This window comes from Leopardus geoffroyi, chromosome C1 (assembly GCF_018350155.1).
Source record: "Leopardus geoffroyi isolate Oge1 chromosome C1, O.geoffroyi_Oge1_pat1.0, whole genome shotgun sequence".
In the NCBI taxonomy this organism is placed as follows: Eukaryota; Metazoa; Chordata; class Mammalia; order Carnivora; family Felidae; genus Leopardus; species Leopardus geoffroyi.
The window spans coordinates 135,241,902-135,257,964 of NC_059328.1; the positions used below are offsets into that span (position 1 = coordinate 135,241,902).

The window sequence follows — 16,063 nt, forward strand, 5'->3', positions numbered from 1 at the left end:
CAGGCAGAAGAGAATCCTCATGGAACTTGTTCATGCCTGGGAACAAAGCTGTAGCCAAGCTAAGAGGCACGGTGTCTTCCTACAGCATGAATCTTAGTAGGAGATGAAGCCTGCCAAGATTCATAAAATGTACCCACTTCTGTTCATTCCAGTGGGAATGAATGCTACTGCCAGACAAAGTTCATAATACTGTGGGGCTTAACCAGGGTGCACATCGGAAGTTTTAAAATACTGGGGGAGTTTTAAAATACTAATGATGTCTAGGACCCATCTCTGGCAATTCTGATTCAATTGATTTGGGATAACCCCTGGGCACTGGTATTTGTTTATATCAGGTGATTCTAATGTGCCACCACAATGGAGAACTGCTCTAATTGCTATCTAGGAAGATAATTCAAGGACTTGGGGAGAAGGGTATAGTCGGGAGGGAGGGGGTGGGTGTGGATGGGTGGTATTTATCTGTTTCTTAAAGGGAAGGTTATAACTGTAGAAGCAACAACAGGGTATAAGGAGCAAACAGCTGGCTACATGCACAGTGCTAAGAGTTGGTTTTATAAACAACACAGGGAAGAATACATTAGAAAAAAGTGTTCTTCAATGAAGCTAGGAAAGAATATCCCTATTTGCCAGTATCATCAAAAAGCCTCAAAGCTAAATTTTAGAAGGGGGAGAGGGAGAAAAATCCCTCAGACACAATTGTAAAACCTGAAACTATGGGGGACATAACACAGGAGCAATTGGTAAAAATGCCTGGAAAATTTCAGGGAAAATACATAGAAAATAAAGGGAAACCAACCCCTTAGAGCCTAAGGGGTCCTTAAACAATGCACAGAGTTGAACGTTAAGAGGTTGATTTAACTTGGAATTTTTGCTTCTAAGATACTGCAAGGCAACAGGGGAGGGGAAGCGGGTAATGAGTAAGAATGTAAGCATTGACTCCCTGCTACCTGAGGAAGGCCATGCAGGTGGTGAGTGCTGCTTTCACTTTCCTGTCCGCGTGCTCACTCCGCTTCTCGTGGGATGCTAGGCCCCCCGCCCCAGCCATAGCGATGCTCAGGGTCTAGGCTGAAGCCCGAGCCAAGGTAGATGTGTTCCATGAAAACCTGTGTGTCAAGACAAAGAACCTGCTGGGAGCCGCCTCCCCAAGAAGACTTCTGAGTTGGATGCATTTTTAAAGGAGCCAACTCCCAAGGAAGCCAACCTGAGCAATCTGAAAGCCTGGTTGGACATCCAAGTACCTGACACAACCAAGGAGAAAGAGAAGGAGGAGTGGAAGAAACAGCGGCAGAAGGAGGACAAAGATGAAAAGAAGAAAAGGGAAGATGAAGACAAAGGTCCTCCTGTGGCCCAGTGAACTGCAATGAGAAGATCGTGGTCCTCTGTCAGAGTCTCAAGTCTGAGATCAAGGATGCCATTGAGCCGGTCAACCTGGTCACCACCTGCAGATACCTCAGCTCTAGGATGGGGACAGTTCTGGAGTGGCTGTCCAGGAGAAAGTGTTTGAACTGATGACCACCCTTCACATAAGCTGGAAGGCTTCCGCACTCAAATCTCCAAGTGTTTCTCTGAGTGGCGCGATGTTGTGACCAAAGCAGCCAAGCAGCCCCATGTCGGTGACTATAGGCAGCTGGTGTGCAAGCTGGATGAGGGAGAGTACCGGGACATCTGGCTGATGGTCACGGAGATCCGTGATGCTTATTCTGTGTTATATGATATCATCCTGAAGAATTCTGAGAAGGTCAAGAAGCCCAGGTAAGAAACAAAAGGAATGATCTATTGAGACTCTCCTCTTATTCTGTAATAGGCCAGCAGAGACCTTCCTCTCATTTACACAGGACTCCAGACTTTCCCCTCCCTATCTTCAGCCTTTTGAGGTTACTCCCTCCCCTTGCCTCCCAGGCATAATAAATGGTCATACCAGTGCTCTTAAAAAAATGAAATAAAATAAATAAAGGGATACAAGTATTGAAGTATTAGGACTCTGGGTTCAAACCCTGGGCTTATCATTTATTACAGTGTAGCCCTGGGGCAAGTTACTTAACTTCCTCAAGCCTGAGTCTCCTCATAGGTAAAATGAGAGAACTGTATCTACATTCTAAGAATTACTGTCAATAGGGGCCCCTGGGTGGCTCAGTCAGTTAAGTGTCTGACTTCAGCTCAGGTCATGATCTCACGGTTGGTGGGTTTGAGCCCCGTGTCAGGCTCTGTGCTGACAGCTTGGCGCCTGGAGCCTGCTTCAGATTCTGTCTCCCTCTTTCTCTGCCTCTCCCCCATTCTCTCTCTCTCTCTCTCTCTCTCTCTCTCAAAAATAAATAAAACATTAAAAAAAGATGTTAAAGAATTACTGTTAGTTTGTATCAAATGAAGTTATAGATGTTAATAACCTATACCGAATGTGGCACATACTAATTATCTAATACTAGCTTTTTAACATTAGTGCTATTATTTAGAACAACACCTGGCCAAAAGGAAAACTTCATCCAAAAGAAAAAGATTAGCTCAAAGTAGAGAGCTATGTATATTACAAAGTTCATAATATCTGTCTTGTAGATTATAAAACCAAGGGTGAAAACACTTTAAAGAAAAGAGAAAAAACAGTGGTGATATATACACATATTTCTTTTGGGAAGTGCATTGCAGGCTGCCAGGCCAGGTAGAGGACATGGTTTGGTAAGAGACTACAAAGCAGGAACAGAAGTAACATAAAGTAGTGGTGGTGGTGGGGGGGGGGGGACTTCAACCATGAGGACACCATCTGGAAGGCTTGCTTGCTTGGCAAAAACACAATATTGGGTAAATTCTTGACTTACTCTGCTAAGAGTTTAAGCTCTAAAAAGGCAGATGAAACAAGTAGGGAAACTACTTTTCTGGACTTAACTCAGACAATTTGAGATGGAGAGGTGAGTAGGGGATGTGGAAATGATCAGGAACTTGAAAGAAAGTGACTACTTCGTATCACAAAGCTCTTAGCAACAGAGGAAAACTACAGGGAGTAAACAGAATTTGGTATGTGTTTAGGTCAGAGATACATTTCAAAACCCTGAGAACAGATAGGTTTTATGCCACGGAAAAGATGGTGTGGGAAGTGTGGTATGCGTGCAACCGCGTGGACACAGAGCAGAACTGAGGACAGCACCTGTTCAGGTACCAGGGTTCTTACACGGTCAAGGACTCCACTTGTTTTCTGCTGCTTGGTCTGTGTTCAAGAGGGTAGCATTAGGGTGGATGGGTAGAGTGAGGAAATCTCACTTTGGGTCTTTCTAAGGTAAGACGTATGAACAATCAGACCGTCCCCTTGGATACACAGAGCACTAAGATACCCGCCAATGATAGATTCTAGGATTATTGTTTAAATCTCTCCCTGAGTTAGGATAAAAGGCCTCGACATAGCAACGCAACTCCGGCTTCTAGGATTTAGACTATGTCGCCCCAGCAAGGGTGGGTGCACACACACCACTGCTCAGCCCTTGCCCGCTGTGTACCTAGTATATGGCCTCTAAGCTCCAGGGAGGATTCTGCCCCACTCACTTCTGTGGTGAGGCCCCTGGCAATGAAACAGTTAATCATTTGTCCTCAGTTGCAGTTCAGAGTGGTTTAGTGGCCTGTGTCTTAGGTCATACTTTTTTTGTTCAGGTTGCAAGACAATGAGAGGTGGTGGATGCTGGAGGCTGGATGCCACTCGGCCTTCAATCCCACCTCCAGTCCATTTCCCCAGAAAATTCTACTTGGAAATGGAAAAATGTCCCATTAGTTTAATTGAAGTTGCCGATGGTCCTCACTCCACCCTACCAAAAGAACGCGGCTTCATTTGGAAGGGGAGTTCAATTAAAGTCCACATTGTTCTCCGGTTTCCTCTCTTTCCTTTAAATTACCTGCTGCTGGAGCCACTGTTTTGTTCTGTCTCATTTTTGTTTGAAGGGGAGGGGGTTGGAAATGACCACTTCAACGACAGCCTGAAACAAATTCCCTTTTCTTGAGGTTGGTCTCTCAAGTACTTTCCCAACGTTCACTGACAAGGAAATTTATTCATTCTGATGTATAGCTTAGCCATAGCCTCTAGTCATCCGTAATAATAGATAGCACTGCAGCCCTCAACAGAAATGGTTTTTAAGCTCCAATATAACAAAAATATTCTATACTTAAGAGCACACATGAAATAGCTTTCATTTCCTTATTCAAAGATTATATACCTTAAAAAAGCATTACATTTTAATCGCTGTTACAATTTAAACTTATATAAAGGCTATAGTTATTTTATAATAAGAAACAATCACCAGTGAATATCTATATGTCAAAGGCGAAGAACATAATGGTTATCAATTCACAGGGGAATTTAATCTAAGTTAACACTTGACAGATGTTTAGAACCTTTGAGGCACATATCTGTCAAGTTTCAAAGAGGCCAATAATAATGGTGTAAGAAAAGTTTAAATATTTTCTTCATCACAACAGTTTTCAGAAAAGTATCAGTTTATAATCTCGTTTGAAATGTTGAAGAAAAAATTAGATCAATTTAGTTAAGAGTATTTACACTCTGAAAATTTAGGTCCTTTTCCATCTATGCCTGAAAGTTTCATGTAGTTTTGCTAAGTGACGCTGCAAAGAAATGGGCATTTGAAAGCAAAGGAGATTCCTTAAATCACCTGGTCCTTCCTTATTTTGCTGTATCTTTGGATTAAATTAATACCAGGATACCAGGGCATGTAATTTGCCGGTTAGTGGAAATTCCTCTCATCAGGATATTAAGAATTGCTGTCTCCTTTAGCTGGACTCCTTTTGCATTGTATACAACACAGAGGGAAATGCTATCATAACACTTCAATAGTTAAGTGACTTTATGAGAAAAATAGTTCCAAATGTTTCCTAAAACCCTCCAAACCGCACCAAAGAACATTATCGTAATATTATGTTTCCCCATTGCCTCCATTATTTAAACTTGCTTCTCTTGAAATGATACTTGGATGAGAAACTTAGGTTTATGTAATATATAAATTGTTGCAAAAGGAAAAGCTTGGGCTGCATAATTATTATATATGTAGACATGCCAGATAATTTAATGTTTTCAATAGCTTTTCTTTATTAATTGACAAAAGAGTATACTTAACGCTTTGGGGAGAACTTATTTTTGTATCTCTAACCTAAGCTATCCAAATAGGCATGTATAATTCTATTAGATTTAGCACAGAACACAAACAACAACACCATAAATAGTCACATATTACATCTAAAAGATATCTGGTTGTTGATACAGTACATATAACCCACATATACTGTATATCATTCATCAAAGTAGCATAACAATACATTTTAGTGAGTTCAGCATCAAAAAGAACCTTAATGGTAGGTTAACATCAGATGCAGGCCTATCATGCTCCTTCTGCAACTGTAAACTGCCCATTTGAAGTGCTTTTGCAACAGGCTTTTGGAGGCGGCAGGGGCCAGGGCGGGGGCAATTACAAGTAGTATGTCCAATAAATAGCCTTGAAGTATAAATGGCCCAAATGTCCATCAGTCAATAAATGAACAAACCAGTGGGAGAATATACATACTATGGAATATTACTCAGCCATAAAAAGGAATGGAGTACTGATACATGATGGAAGATGGATGAACTTTGAAAATATTCTGCTAAAGGAAAGTAGCCAGACACAAAATCACATGTTGTATGAGTCCATCTATGTGAATAGATAAATCCATAAGGACAGAATACAGATTGGTGGCTGCCAGGGCTGGGGAGAGAGAAATAGGAGAGAAAGTGCTTAATGGGTGAGGGGTTTTACTTTGGTGATGAAAGTGTTTTAGAACTAGATAGAAGTGGTGGTTCTATTCTATTCTAATGTTCTACTGCACATTTGTGAATGACCTAAGTGCTAACGAACAGTTCATTTTAAAGTGGTTATATTTTAAGTTATATGAATATCATCTCAACACAGTTTTGCAAAAAATTAAATGGAAAATATTTATCATCTATCCATGAGAAGCTGTGCGTCCTTCAGTGCTGACTGTAACACAAACAGCAAAAACACACTCTGTGTGTGGGTGTCCCCTCACCCTTCACTTGAGGCCAGCTCATCTCCAGGTCTTGGCGGGGGGTAGGGGGAGTGGGGGGGTTGGGCGAGGGTGGGGTGGGGGGTGAGGGGGAGGGGGGTGGGGGGAGTGGGGGGGTTGGGCGGGGGTGGGGTGGGGGGAGTGGGGGGGTTGGGCGGGGGTGGGGGGGTGGTGGGTGGGGGGGTTGGGCGGGGGTGGGGGGGTGGTGGGTGGGGGGGTTGGGCGGGGGTGGGGTGGGGGGGTTGGGCGGCGGGTATGCACCCAAAGCTGAGGGATCTGGTGGTTACAGCACCGAGTCAACCAGCCAGAAGGAGATACTCAGGACTGTGGGCACAGGGGCAGAAAACAAACAAACAAATGCCCTAGGGCCACTCTATTCTGTTTTAAACTTCAAAGAACAATCTATCTGAAATTTTACATACAATATTCCACAGACACGTGTTTCAGATAACCATCTCAAAATGTAATATAACACTCATCAGTGACTACGATAAATGATTTTCTACTTTATTATCGAACTTTTTTAGACATATGTAATGCATTCAGGCAGAAAGAGAAAAGGATTCCGGAATTTTGGCAATCTGATAAAATGGATATAGAAATCTCCTTAGAACAACTCAATGGTTCAATTCTCATTGAAAATCTTTCTGTAACACAACACTTCAATTGCTAGATGATTTTAGAAAAAAAAAAAATATGCCAGTGTTTCCATTTCAGAAAGAGTATGGACTTGAAATTGGAAGTACTTAGCTTAAATCTCAACTCTACCACCTACTGTGTGACTTTGGTAAGAAAAGTCAGTCTCTTTGAGCCTCAGTTTCTTTATCACGAGAATGTTGATAATGCCTCCACTTGTGTGAATTAAATGATAATGGCTATGCCTGACACATGGCAAGTGCTCAAGAAATGTTTTTTCCTTAACCTCATCGGCCTCCTTCCCCAGTGAAAGATATCTATTCATAATCATTCATTGTTGTGAACATCATATTAACTCTATAAACAAGGATGCTTATCCTGTGAGAATTGTTTTTCCACTATACTTTGAGACATTTCACAGCATTTGATATATACATAAAAATTGAGGAGTGGAGAAGGAGATAATTAGATAGCAAACAGTTTGAAAAATGTCCTTAAAAGATTTTGCGCATGGGTAAATTAAGAGTCTAAGAGTTACGCCCCATAGTTAGGATGACATAGCCATGACTTAGTTACAGTGACATAGAGACATAGCAACATAGCCCATCCCAGGCAGGCAGAGACCATGTTATTCTGTAAGTAGGTATTAGTTCTACAAATGTTTTGCTTCTCCAATAGTTTAAAAACAAGAATATAACTGTCTCTGTACCTGTAGAACATTTAAGAACATGAGAGAAAGTGTAGCTTTCTTTTAAGCAATTTAGCCATTATTGGGTACTTTTACAAAAATAAGAAGCAACTACAGAGTATCCAATATTGTGTGCAATGGAACATTCAAAAATAATTCGGAGAATACTGTTCATGCTCTCTGAGGAACTTATGATGTGGGGGAGGGCAATAACAACAACAGCAATGAGACTTGAAAAATACAGAGTTTCATAAAGATTTAAAAAAATAGTTCCTATTTTTTCCTGTGGCCTTACCATACAGTTTTAAACTGATACTATAGATAGGATAATACACACAAGTATATACATATGTGTAAGTGTATGTGTGTGTGTGTGTGCGCGTGTGTGTGTATGATACTATATATGGATTTTAAGTTTCAATAGAAATTAAATTGTATTAGGTTAAAAATTAAAAATAAGGAACGGTGTGTGGATTTTACATTAATTTTTAAAAGAGTATGAAGGAGCCTAAGATGGAGAGGAAGAGATTGTTTATTTGATGGTAAACACACATGTATAAAAATCTTTGTTTTTACTTACTTTGTGTGAAAAATCATCCTACTCCCCGGCATTTATGTAACTTCTGACTTTGGTGACTACAAAAACTAAAATTTTTATACAGCCATAGAATTGAAATTGGAGAGGAGCCAGAGAAATTACTTAATTTTAACCCCTCATCTTTGAGGTAGAGAGCCAAAGGTCTAAAAAGCACCTTTTCCCAAAGTGTGTTGTGGAATATACTAGCTCCTCAGGATTTTAGTAAATGTTCTATGAATTTTTTTAAAAATGTGGTTAAATATTAAGTTTTGAAATATTAGATTAAATATTAGATTGAATCAAGTTAGACAGTTTTACTTACTTCAGGGATTCTCTGACTTAAATATGAATGTGCTTGGTGAATATTTACAGGGAGATAAACTGTGCAGCGGTGTCCCTGCACCTCCTCTCTTTCTTTCTTTTTTTTTTTTAAGGCTCATTTCATGGATCTACATGAATAGAACACATTTTAGGGAACACTACTCTAGAAAACTTAGATCAAAGATAAAGCTAAGGGACTTTTGACTCTGTCAAGGGATTAGAACCATGTCTTCAGGCTTCTGGGCTAAGGGGCTTTCTACTATTATCACTCTGATACCCCCTGAAAGAGGAAAAACAAGTCTGAGGTTTCCTCTAAAATCAACAAATTTGGCAAGCTTTATTCTGCGGTAAGTTCTTTGTTTTGTTCAATAATGGAAAATAAAAAAAATGTCTTTTCTGAGAAATATTCGCAAATCAAATATGCCCTTTACTTATCGTTGTGGGGAGTGATGCCACCAAGTCCTTGATATCATCTCATGTAGCCACAATCTTGTCCTGTCTTGTGTCTGGGTCACTCCTGTTTTTAAGCGGAGGTTTACAGGGACCAGAAAGGGAAAGGAGCAACAGTGAGTGCTGTAATATCCATTTCCAGTACACTGACCAGCACTGGCCTTGACTTTCTTAAACTTTTTTCAATTGACATGGTTTCTTTTTAAAGTTGACCCAGTAGGCTGAAGTCTTAGAAACTTGTACTTTGGAAACCATTTGATGAAATGTCATTGAAGCTACTTGTATACTTCTGGAAAACTATGGCTGACTTGCTGAAACCCGGTCTGCTTTAAGAAATATATGCCATTCAGAGTGATAAAAATAGGGGCTACGTATTCTCGATTTCTAATAGCAAAGACTTATGCGAGAGATATGTTCCCTTTGCTTCCATGCTTCTTTTTTTCTTTAAATATTCCACAAAAGAAGGGAATCAAAGTTGACTTTTAGAATACTTTTAAATTATTCTTAAAGTTCAAAGCAGAAAGTGCCCTGTATTCAGTTTCAACTTTAGATGCCTGTGTGTGCAAATATGCATGCGTATGTGAATGGCAGCGATGATAACACTTAGAATACAATAAATCCTCGTGGCTCTTGTTTTAAAGAAACTGTGCCCTCATGACTGTTCTACTTCATTATCACTTGTGTCTGCATGAGTTAACTTGCACTTGACATCATTCATTTATTTCACCAGACTTAATGCCACTTTGTAAAAGAAGAAAAAAATGTTAAAAAAATTTTTTTTCTATTTGTCCTACTTGGAGGTCTAGGACTCCAACTTGTTTTTTAAGGATATTCTCTTCTAATTTACTGTACACACTAAGAGTATCTATGCCAGTGAGCTATGTATGTCACTAAGACCCTAAAAGTTCATGGCCGTAAAGATAAGAGGATCTTGCAGTAAGGTGTCAGAAAATCCAATAACTGGAATGAAAGAAAAGAAACAGAAAGAAAGATGGCATGGAGCAAAATAAGAGTTTATGAGGAAAGAAGCTTAGTAGGTGAAAGTCTAGAATCCCAAGGGTGGGGGACCGACAAGGAAGACTTCAAAGAAAGGACTCAGTTATCAGATGATGGGAAGAACTCAAACCCAAATACCGACACACCTGTCAGTGGCTCAAAGCTCCTTACCCATCACAGAAAATGCAGGGCATGACTCTTAGACAGTGAGGCAGATTTATTATTATTTTTCATTTCACTGAAAGGAATACACTGACATAACTGATCTCTTCCAAAATGCACTCCAATTAGGTTGATATCATTGGAAATAAGGGAGTACATTTTTGGTCTTCAGAGGTGGTCATATACTTGTTTCTTCCATTCAATCATTCATTCATTTGTGTTCATCTTCAAGGAAGACTGTGCCAGATACTGTCATTGCCCTTGGGAATTTCACAAACCATTATAATGAATATGCTCAAAATTACTAAACTGGGGGGTTGAGGCATTTTTAACTTCTAACCAGAAGTCAGAGTTAAAAAGAGACTGACTGTGATGACTAAGTTGGGAAATATCTTAGGTCACAATAAGTACTAAAGTTTACTTGGGTGGTTCCTAAACTATTAGTGGAGGCCATTTCCCAAAATATTTTAAGAAATAACATCAGCACTGAAGTAACTGTAGTTTTGTGAGAGCACGGTTTGAAGACTAACACTCATCTGAATGAATAATTCAAGAGAAAAACATTCTGTAAATATCTGCCATATACAAATGGTACAATACACTCTAGGAAGGAAGCTGCATAAAGCACAACCCTTGCCACTAGGACATTTATGTTCCAATAGAAAATAGTTAGAATGAACCATAATATAAGACAGACTCTAAGCGCCACATCTGTTCTTACTACTAGCAAACCTCTTTAGGGTCTTATATTTGGCATTGTTCTGTGGATACAGTGATAAACAAAATGTGGCCATGACTTCAAGGAGCTCACAATCTAGTGAAGTAAAAGACAAACAAACAAACAAACAAAAAGAAGTGGAAAGGTTAATTGTAGTGTTATGTAATAAGGGCTGGGATCAGAGTGGGTCCAGAGCAAGTTGGAGCATGGAACAAGTTTACAGGAGGCTTCCTAGGGGCACTGCAGGATAAGTGAGGGAGAGCCCCAGGGGGAGGAAGGATACATTTGAGGCAGATGAGGGAATATGGGGGAGGTGGAGGCAAGGGAGAGTAGAACCAGTCGGGGAGTTTGGTTCCCCAAGGCAGGATTACTGTGTGTATAAGGAGGTGGGACAAGAGTGCTGGGAAAAAGATTGCAGAGAGAATCACGAAGGCCCCATACATAGGATGCCCTGCTATGGAGTGTGGCCTTTGTCGAGATGACAAGAACAAATGACTCTCTATGTGAGTTCCTAGAGGAGATGCCTTTTGCTTGGTATGTTTTTTGCAGGGCAACTTTCAACAGTATGAGTGACACTTCAGTTCAGTATAGGCAGGCCTGTTGGGGGAAGGGTAAAAAGAAACTAAGGTCTAGGCTGCATTCAGGCACAGGGGTCAGTATTTGTCAGGCAACGGACAGAGGAGGGAAGTCAGTCCAGCTCAAAGGAGGGACAGTGGTTAGAAAGAAGTGAGATAATACTAGAGACTGTGGAAGGCCTTCAGGGCAAAGGACTTGGCAAGGAGCTTAAATGTTATTCCATCACCCAGTGGGACAGGTGAACCTGGATGAACAGAGAACAGTACCACCATTTACAGGAAAAACAAAATAAAACAAAAACAATGACTGCAAAAGCAGAGACAGAAAGAGGAAGAGAAGCTGGTCTTAGAAAGAATGTAAAGAGTTCTGTTTTGGTCTTACGTTATGGATTCATCACACCTCCTAAGATCATAAATGCTGAAAAGGGAACTTGAAGTTACCATCTCCTTTTGGTGTGTCTTGTATGACCTTGGAGTTTGCGGAAAAAGCCACTTGTCTACTAACAGATCTATTCAAAACACCAAAGGGTTTCATAAAGGACTCACAATGGCTAACTTGGGTTAAGAGTTTCCAGGCACAGTTAACCCAGGCTAAGCTTTTTTAGTTCACCTGAGGAAAGCATCTGTCTCCCCCTACCCCTTTTTATTTTCCTTAATGGAAAATATTCGAAAACCTTATTCATTCATTTTTGAAACGACCACAGTTTGGAGTGGTTAGTTTCTATACTGATTAGAGTCTTTCAAGTATGTGAATGTGTATATGTATGAATATATATATGGTCCACCAAGCAGAAGATGAGTAAAGTCTCATTAGAAAATATGCAATAAACAGGTTCTTTTTGGAACTAGCCCAGCAAGGTAAAGTTCCTGTGCTAGCAGCATCTTTTTGCTGTCACTTTGTCACTAACAGTCCTAAATCATCTACTTTGTTATCTTTAAGAGATTGCTTAAAATTAATTGAACTTGCCTTGATTTTTGTAAATGGTATAAAGCCACATTCATACAGCACTATCTGCAATGACATTGCTTAAGGAAAAAGGACAATGGCTATGAAAACTTTTAGTGTACATTACCTGTCAAATCTGTATACTGGGCCCCAGCATCATATCGGTTTTGTTAGAGCAGTGGTATTTGCTAAATTATAGCAGGAGACAGGCTCTTTAAATAATTTTTTTCCTTGTGGGTACTCAGATCAAAAGAAAGGTGTACACTTTATTTTTAATCCCATTACTTCACATGAGCCCAGACAGAACATCAAAGACAAGGTATGCAGGTTTAACCATTAGCATCAACATAATCCAAAGTTGAAAATCTCTTCCAGATAGCTACCTCACTTTGAAATAGACCACATTTGTGTTGGGCAGAGTCAATATTACCATGTTTTAACTTTCATTGTACTTAAAAAAGAAAAAATATCCAAGATATGTGATTGTGCCTTACAGCATCAAGCATAAGTTTGTAGGACAATCTGATATTATTAGAATAAATGCAATTCACATCTATTTTTTTTTCTTTATAGTTGGCCCAGACGTCCATCTCAATTTCACGAAAGGGAGGAACGTGAATGAAATGCAGTTGCAAATCGTATTTGAGGAGGGCAATGCTTCTCCACATCTGAACTCTATTGAAAGCTCATGAGTAAGAACTTGGGCAACAAATCCTTTCTGTTCAAAAGATGTGTCAGTGGAGAAATTCTCAGAAAATAGCACACAATTCATCAGAAATCACACATTTCTTTTCCAAACCAGATAATAAAAGAAAGTTGCAGTTTTGAATTCTTTCCAAGGGGAACTAAATATAAGCATATAAAGCAATTCATAAAGATTTTGCATTAGAAGATGTACCATAAACAGTGGAGAGACATTAAAAAGTACTTAACAACTGGATAGTCTGGGCACCAGCCATCAGATTATATGACAGTGAAGTAACTGGGACATACATATTGGTACATTTATAGCCCTTGCTTCAAAAATGTCCACAACTCTTAGATGAAATGAAGCTGATTTTGTGCATATATGTGGTGGCTGACTTGAGATTTCCCAGTAATGTCATTATCATCAGCACACCAGCAAGAGCGAAGGTGCATTAAGTTTCTAGCACTTGTAATGTCCTACCCTGACAGGCTTGACACGGGAATATATGTATGAGATGGTACCTATGCCTTCATTATTCGCCCACAGGGGAGACAGACTGTGGTGTATATCTAATATCATACAATAAACAAATCACAGAGTAAGCCATGCTTGGTGCTTAAGACTGGCCACAAATGTCAGAGAAATTCTGAGAGGGAGTTCTAGCTCGGGACTAGGAGAGAATGAAGTTACCTCATGGAGAAGGGAGAAGGTGAATGTGAAAGTATGGTCTGGTCTCAGATAAGAATTGAGAAGAAAAGAAGGGAATATCAGGAAAAATAGAACTGAATGCCTCCTACTAGAATCGTGTGTGTATGTGTGTGTGTTTGTACATGTTTGAAATCAAATTACCCTCAATTTAATGTTCTCTGCACTTGTCTTTTACTCTTATCTTACCAATGAGGAAATTTAGGCTCAGAATAAATAATTTATAACCATGTATCTATTAAGTGGTAGATTCAAGATTTGAATCCATTGCCCGTCCATCCAAAGTTTATGCTCTTTCCATAATACCACAGTACGACAAGAAGGTAGAGGAAAATGCAAAGGTAAAAAGAAATGTGGGGGCTCCTGGGTGGCTAGGTTGGTTGAGTCCGACTTTGGCTCAGGTCTTACTCTCATGGTTCATGAGATCAAGCCCCGCATCGGACTCTGTGCTGACAACTCAGAGCCTGGAGCCTGCTTCAGATTCTGTGTCTTCCTCTCTCTGACCGCCCCCCCCCCCCCCCGCTTACACTCTATCTATCTCAAAAATAAATAAGAAACATTTTAAAAAAGAAGAAAAAAAAGAAAGAAACGATGATATACTTGGAGAACATGAGTTCAGAGAGGGAAAAAGGGAAAAAATGTATGGTGGCAGGCTGAGAAATGTGGCTTTCACTTGAAGCTAGTAGAAACTAAAGATTTTAATGTAATAGGCTTGTATTGGACGATGTTTTAGAAAGGTTAATTTAGCCATAGAGTGTAGAAAAGCTTAGATGTGAAGCAAAAGGTAAAAGGTTAAGGCTAGAAGCAGAGCAAAATACAACAGAAGACTGTTATACTCCTGAGGCTTTATTATGTTATTTTCAGCAAAAATTGAAGAGAGAGCCAGATGTAAGACACATTTTCTAACCAGTTATGATACACAGTCACTGCTGATTTCACAACTTTGAAATCACCAAATCTGATGGTAGTATGAACTATTTTAACAAGTCCATATGGAATGACTAGAGGACACCATCTCCTGAACACAGAAATGGTGGGGGTGGGGGTGGGGGGTGGGGGTGGGGGCACTGTCCTCTGTATTACACATGGAGAATCATAACCAATCTTTATGACCAGGCTCCCCACGTGGCAACTAACACTGTCAAGTCAAAACAGTTAAGATCCAGGACATATGGACTTGATGTTGAAAAATCAGAAATGATGCCAACATTATCAGACCAAAATCGCCTGTTAATTTTATCAATACATGGTGGTTTCATATTTGGACATAATAAAATATTAGCCAAACAAGAAATGGTAAAAAGTAACAAACTAAAGATAGTTTTGGTTTTTATTATTGTTTTTTTTTTTTGTCACTGTTTTCCATTTTTGTTTTTAGTTGTAGGGTAGATAGATATGATCCACTATTGTATAAAAATCTATTTCAACCCTTGCAGCAGAATTAAAGTAGATAAAACTTAAAACCATACTTTAAGAAGAAAAGCCACCTAGAGAGAACTTCAATGACTCTTCAACTCTGAGGTAAGTGATCTTGATTCTTTCTAAAACCTGACAAGATCATATAATACAGAAAAGTAAGTAGAAAAGGCTATAGAGAGAAGGTTTTTCTTAGAAGGCTGCCCAGTTAACTCTCATTAAATATTATTGAAAATAGTCAACTTGTAGGGTCCTCCACCATAATTACAGCAAGAGAGAGAGAAAGACATGGAGTGTGAGAGGGGGGAGATATATAGAGAGAGGAACTAAGTATTTTCATATATTAATTTTCTTTTGAGGAATTTAACACTTTTCGAAAACACTCCAAAATGCATCACTGTCTGTCTGTCTGTCTCTTTCTCTGAGCAGATTTAATCACAGATCACAGAGGTAACTTCTCTCGGGATTATAAATCAAAAGTCTAGATCATCTGGAAAAAGTGTTCAAAAACCAGGACTGATACGAGTGACTTGAGACAAGAGATTCATCCAGAAAGCACCAGTCAAAGGCAGTCAGGACAGTGCCTATATAGTCAGAATGAAGGCAAAGGCAGGACTCATGCAATTTGTAGAAAATATCTTCCTTTTTTATTCTAAATATAAGCCATCCACAATATTTATGTCAATATTGACCTCACCTTTCTGAAAGTCATGATGAAATCATCATGCAAAGGTTTTAGAATCCTACGAATGTCTCTAATTTGGACTAGAATGTATATGATTTGAAGATTTCTAGAATGCCAATTGGATTCTATTCCTCACTGAATAGAGTAGTTTTCTGACAACTGCTATCACCGTCATCTCGATTCTATGACTTCCCATAAATCTCCAGCTTGATTTTTTTTTTTTTTGGTCAAATACTCAATATGTGTTTCATTATAAAAATTAAAGATAATTATGAGGACAAGAAAAGGTTCAGAAAACTATGTGTGCAGCATTGATCGCCTACATTTATCTGGCTTAGGTATACTATAGTAGCTAACCGAATGCTAAAGCGGTTTCCTGTTACGCTTTTATAGTAAGATTAAGATTTTTGGTTTCCATTTGTAAAGCCATTCATCTATTTGTCCCAAACTAC

The 16,063-nt window shown here is 39.4% G+C and overlaps 1 protein-coding gene and 1 pseudogene across 24 annotated transcripts in view; one reads left to right on the forward strand and one right to left on the reverse strand.

Annotated features, from left to right (window-relative positions):
- GTDC1 (glycosyltransferase like domain containing 1) overlaps positions 1–16,063 on the reverse strand; it is a 401,838-nt gene that overhangs the window by 94,294 nt on the left and 291,481 nt on the right. The gene's annotated exons all lie outside the window — the stretch shown is intronic.
- On the forward strand, positions 960–2,145 carry LOC123599764 (annotated as a pseudogene).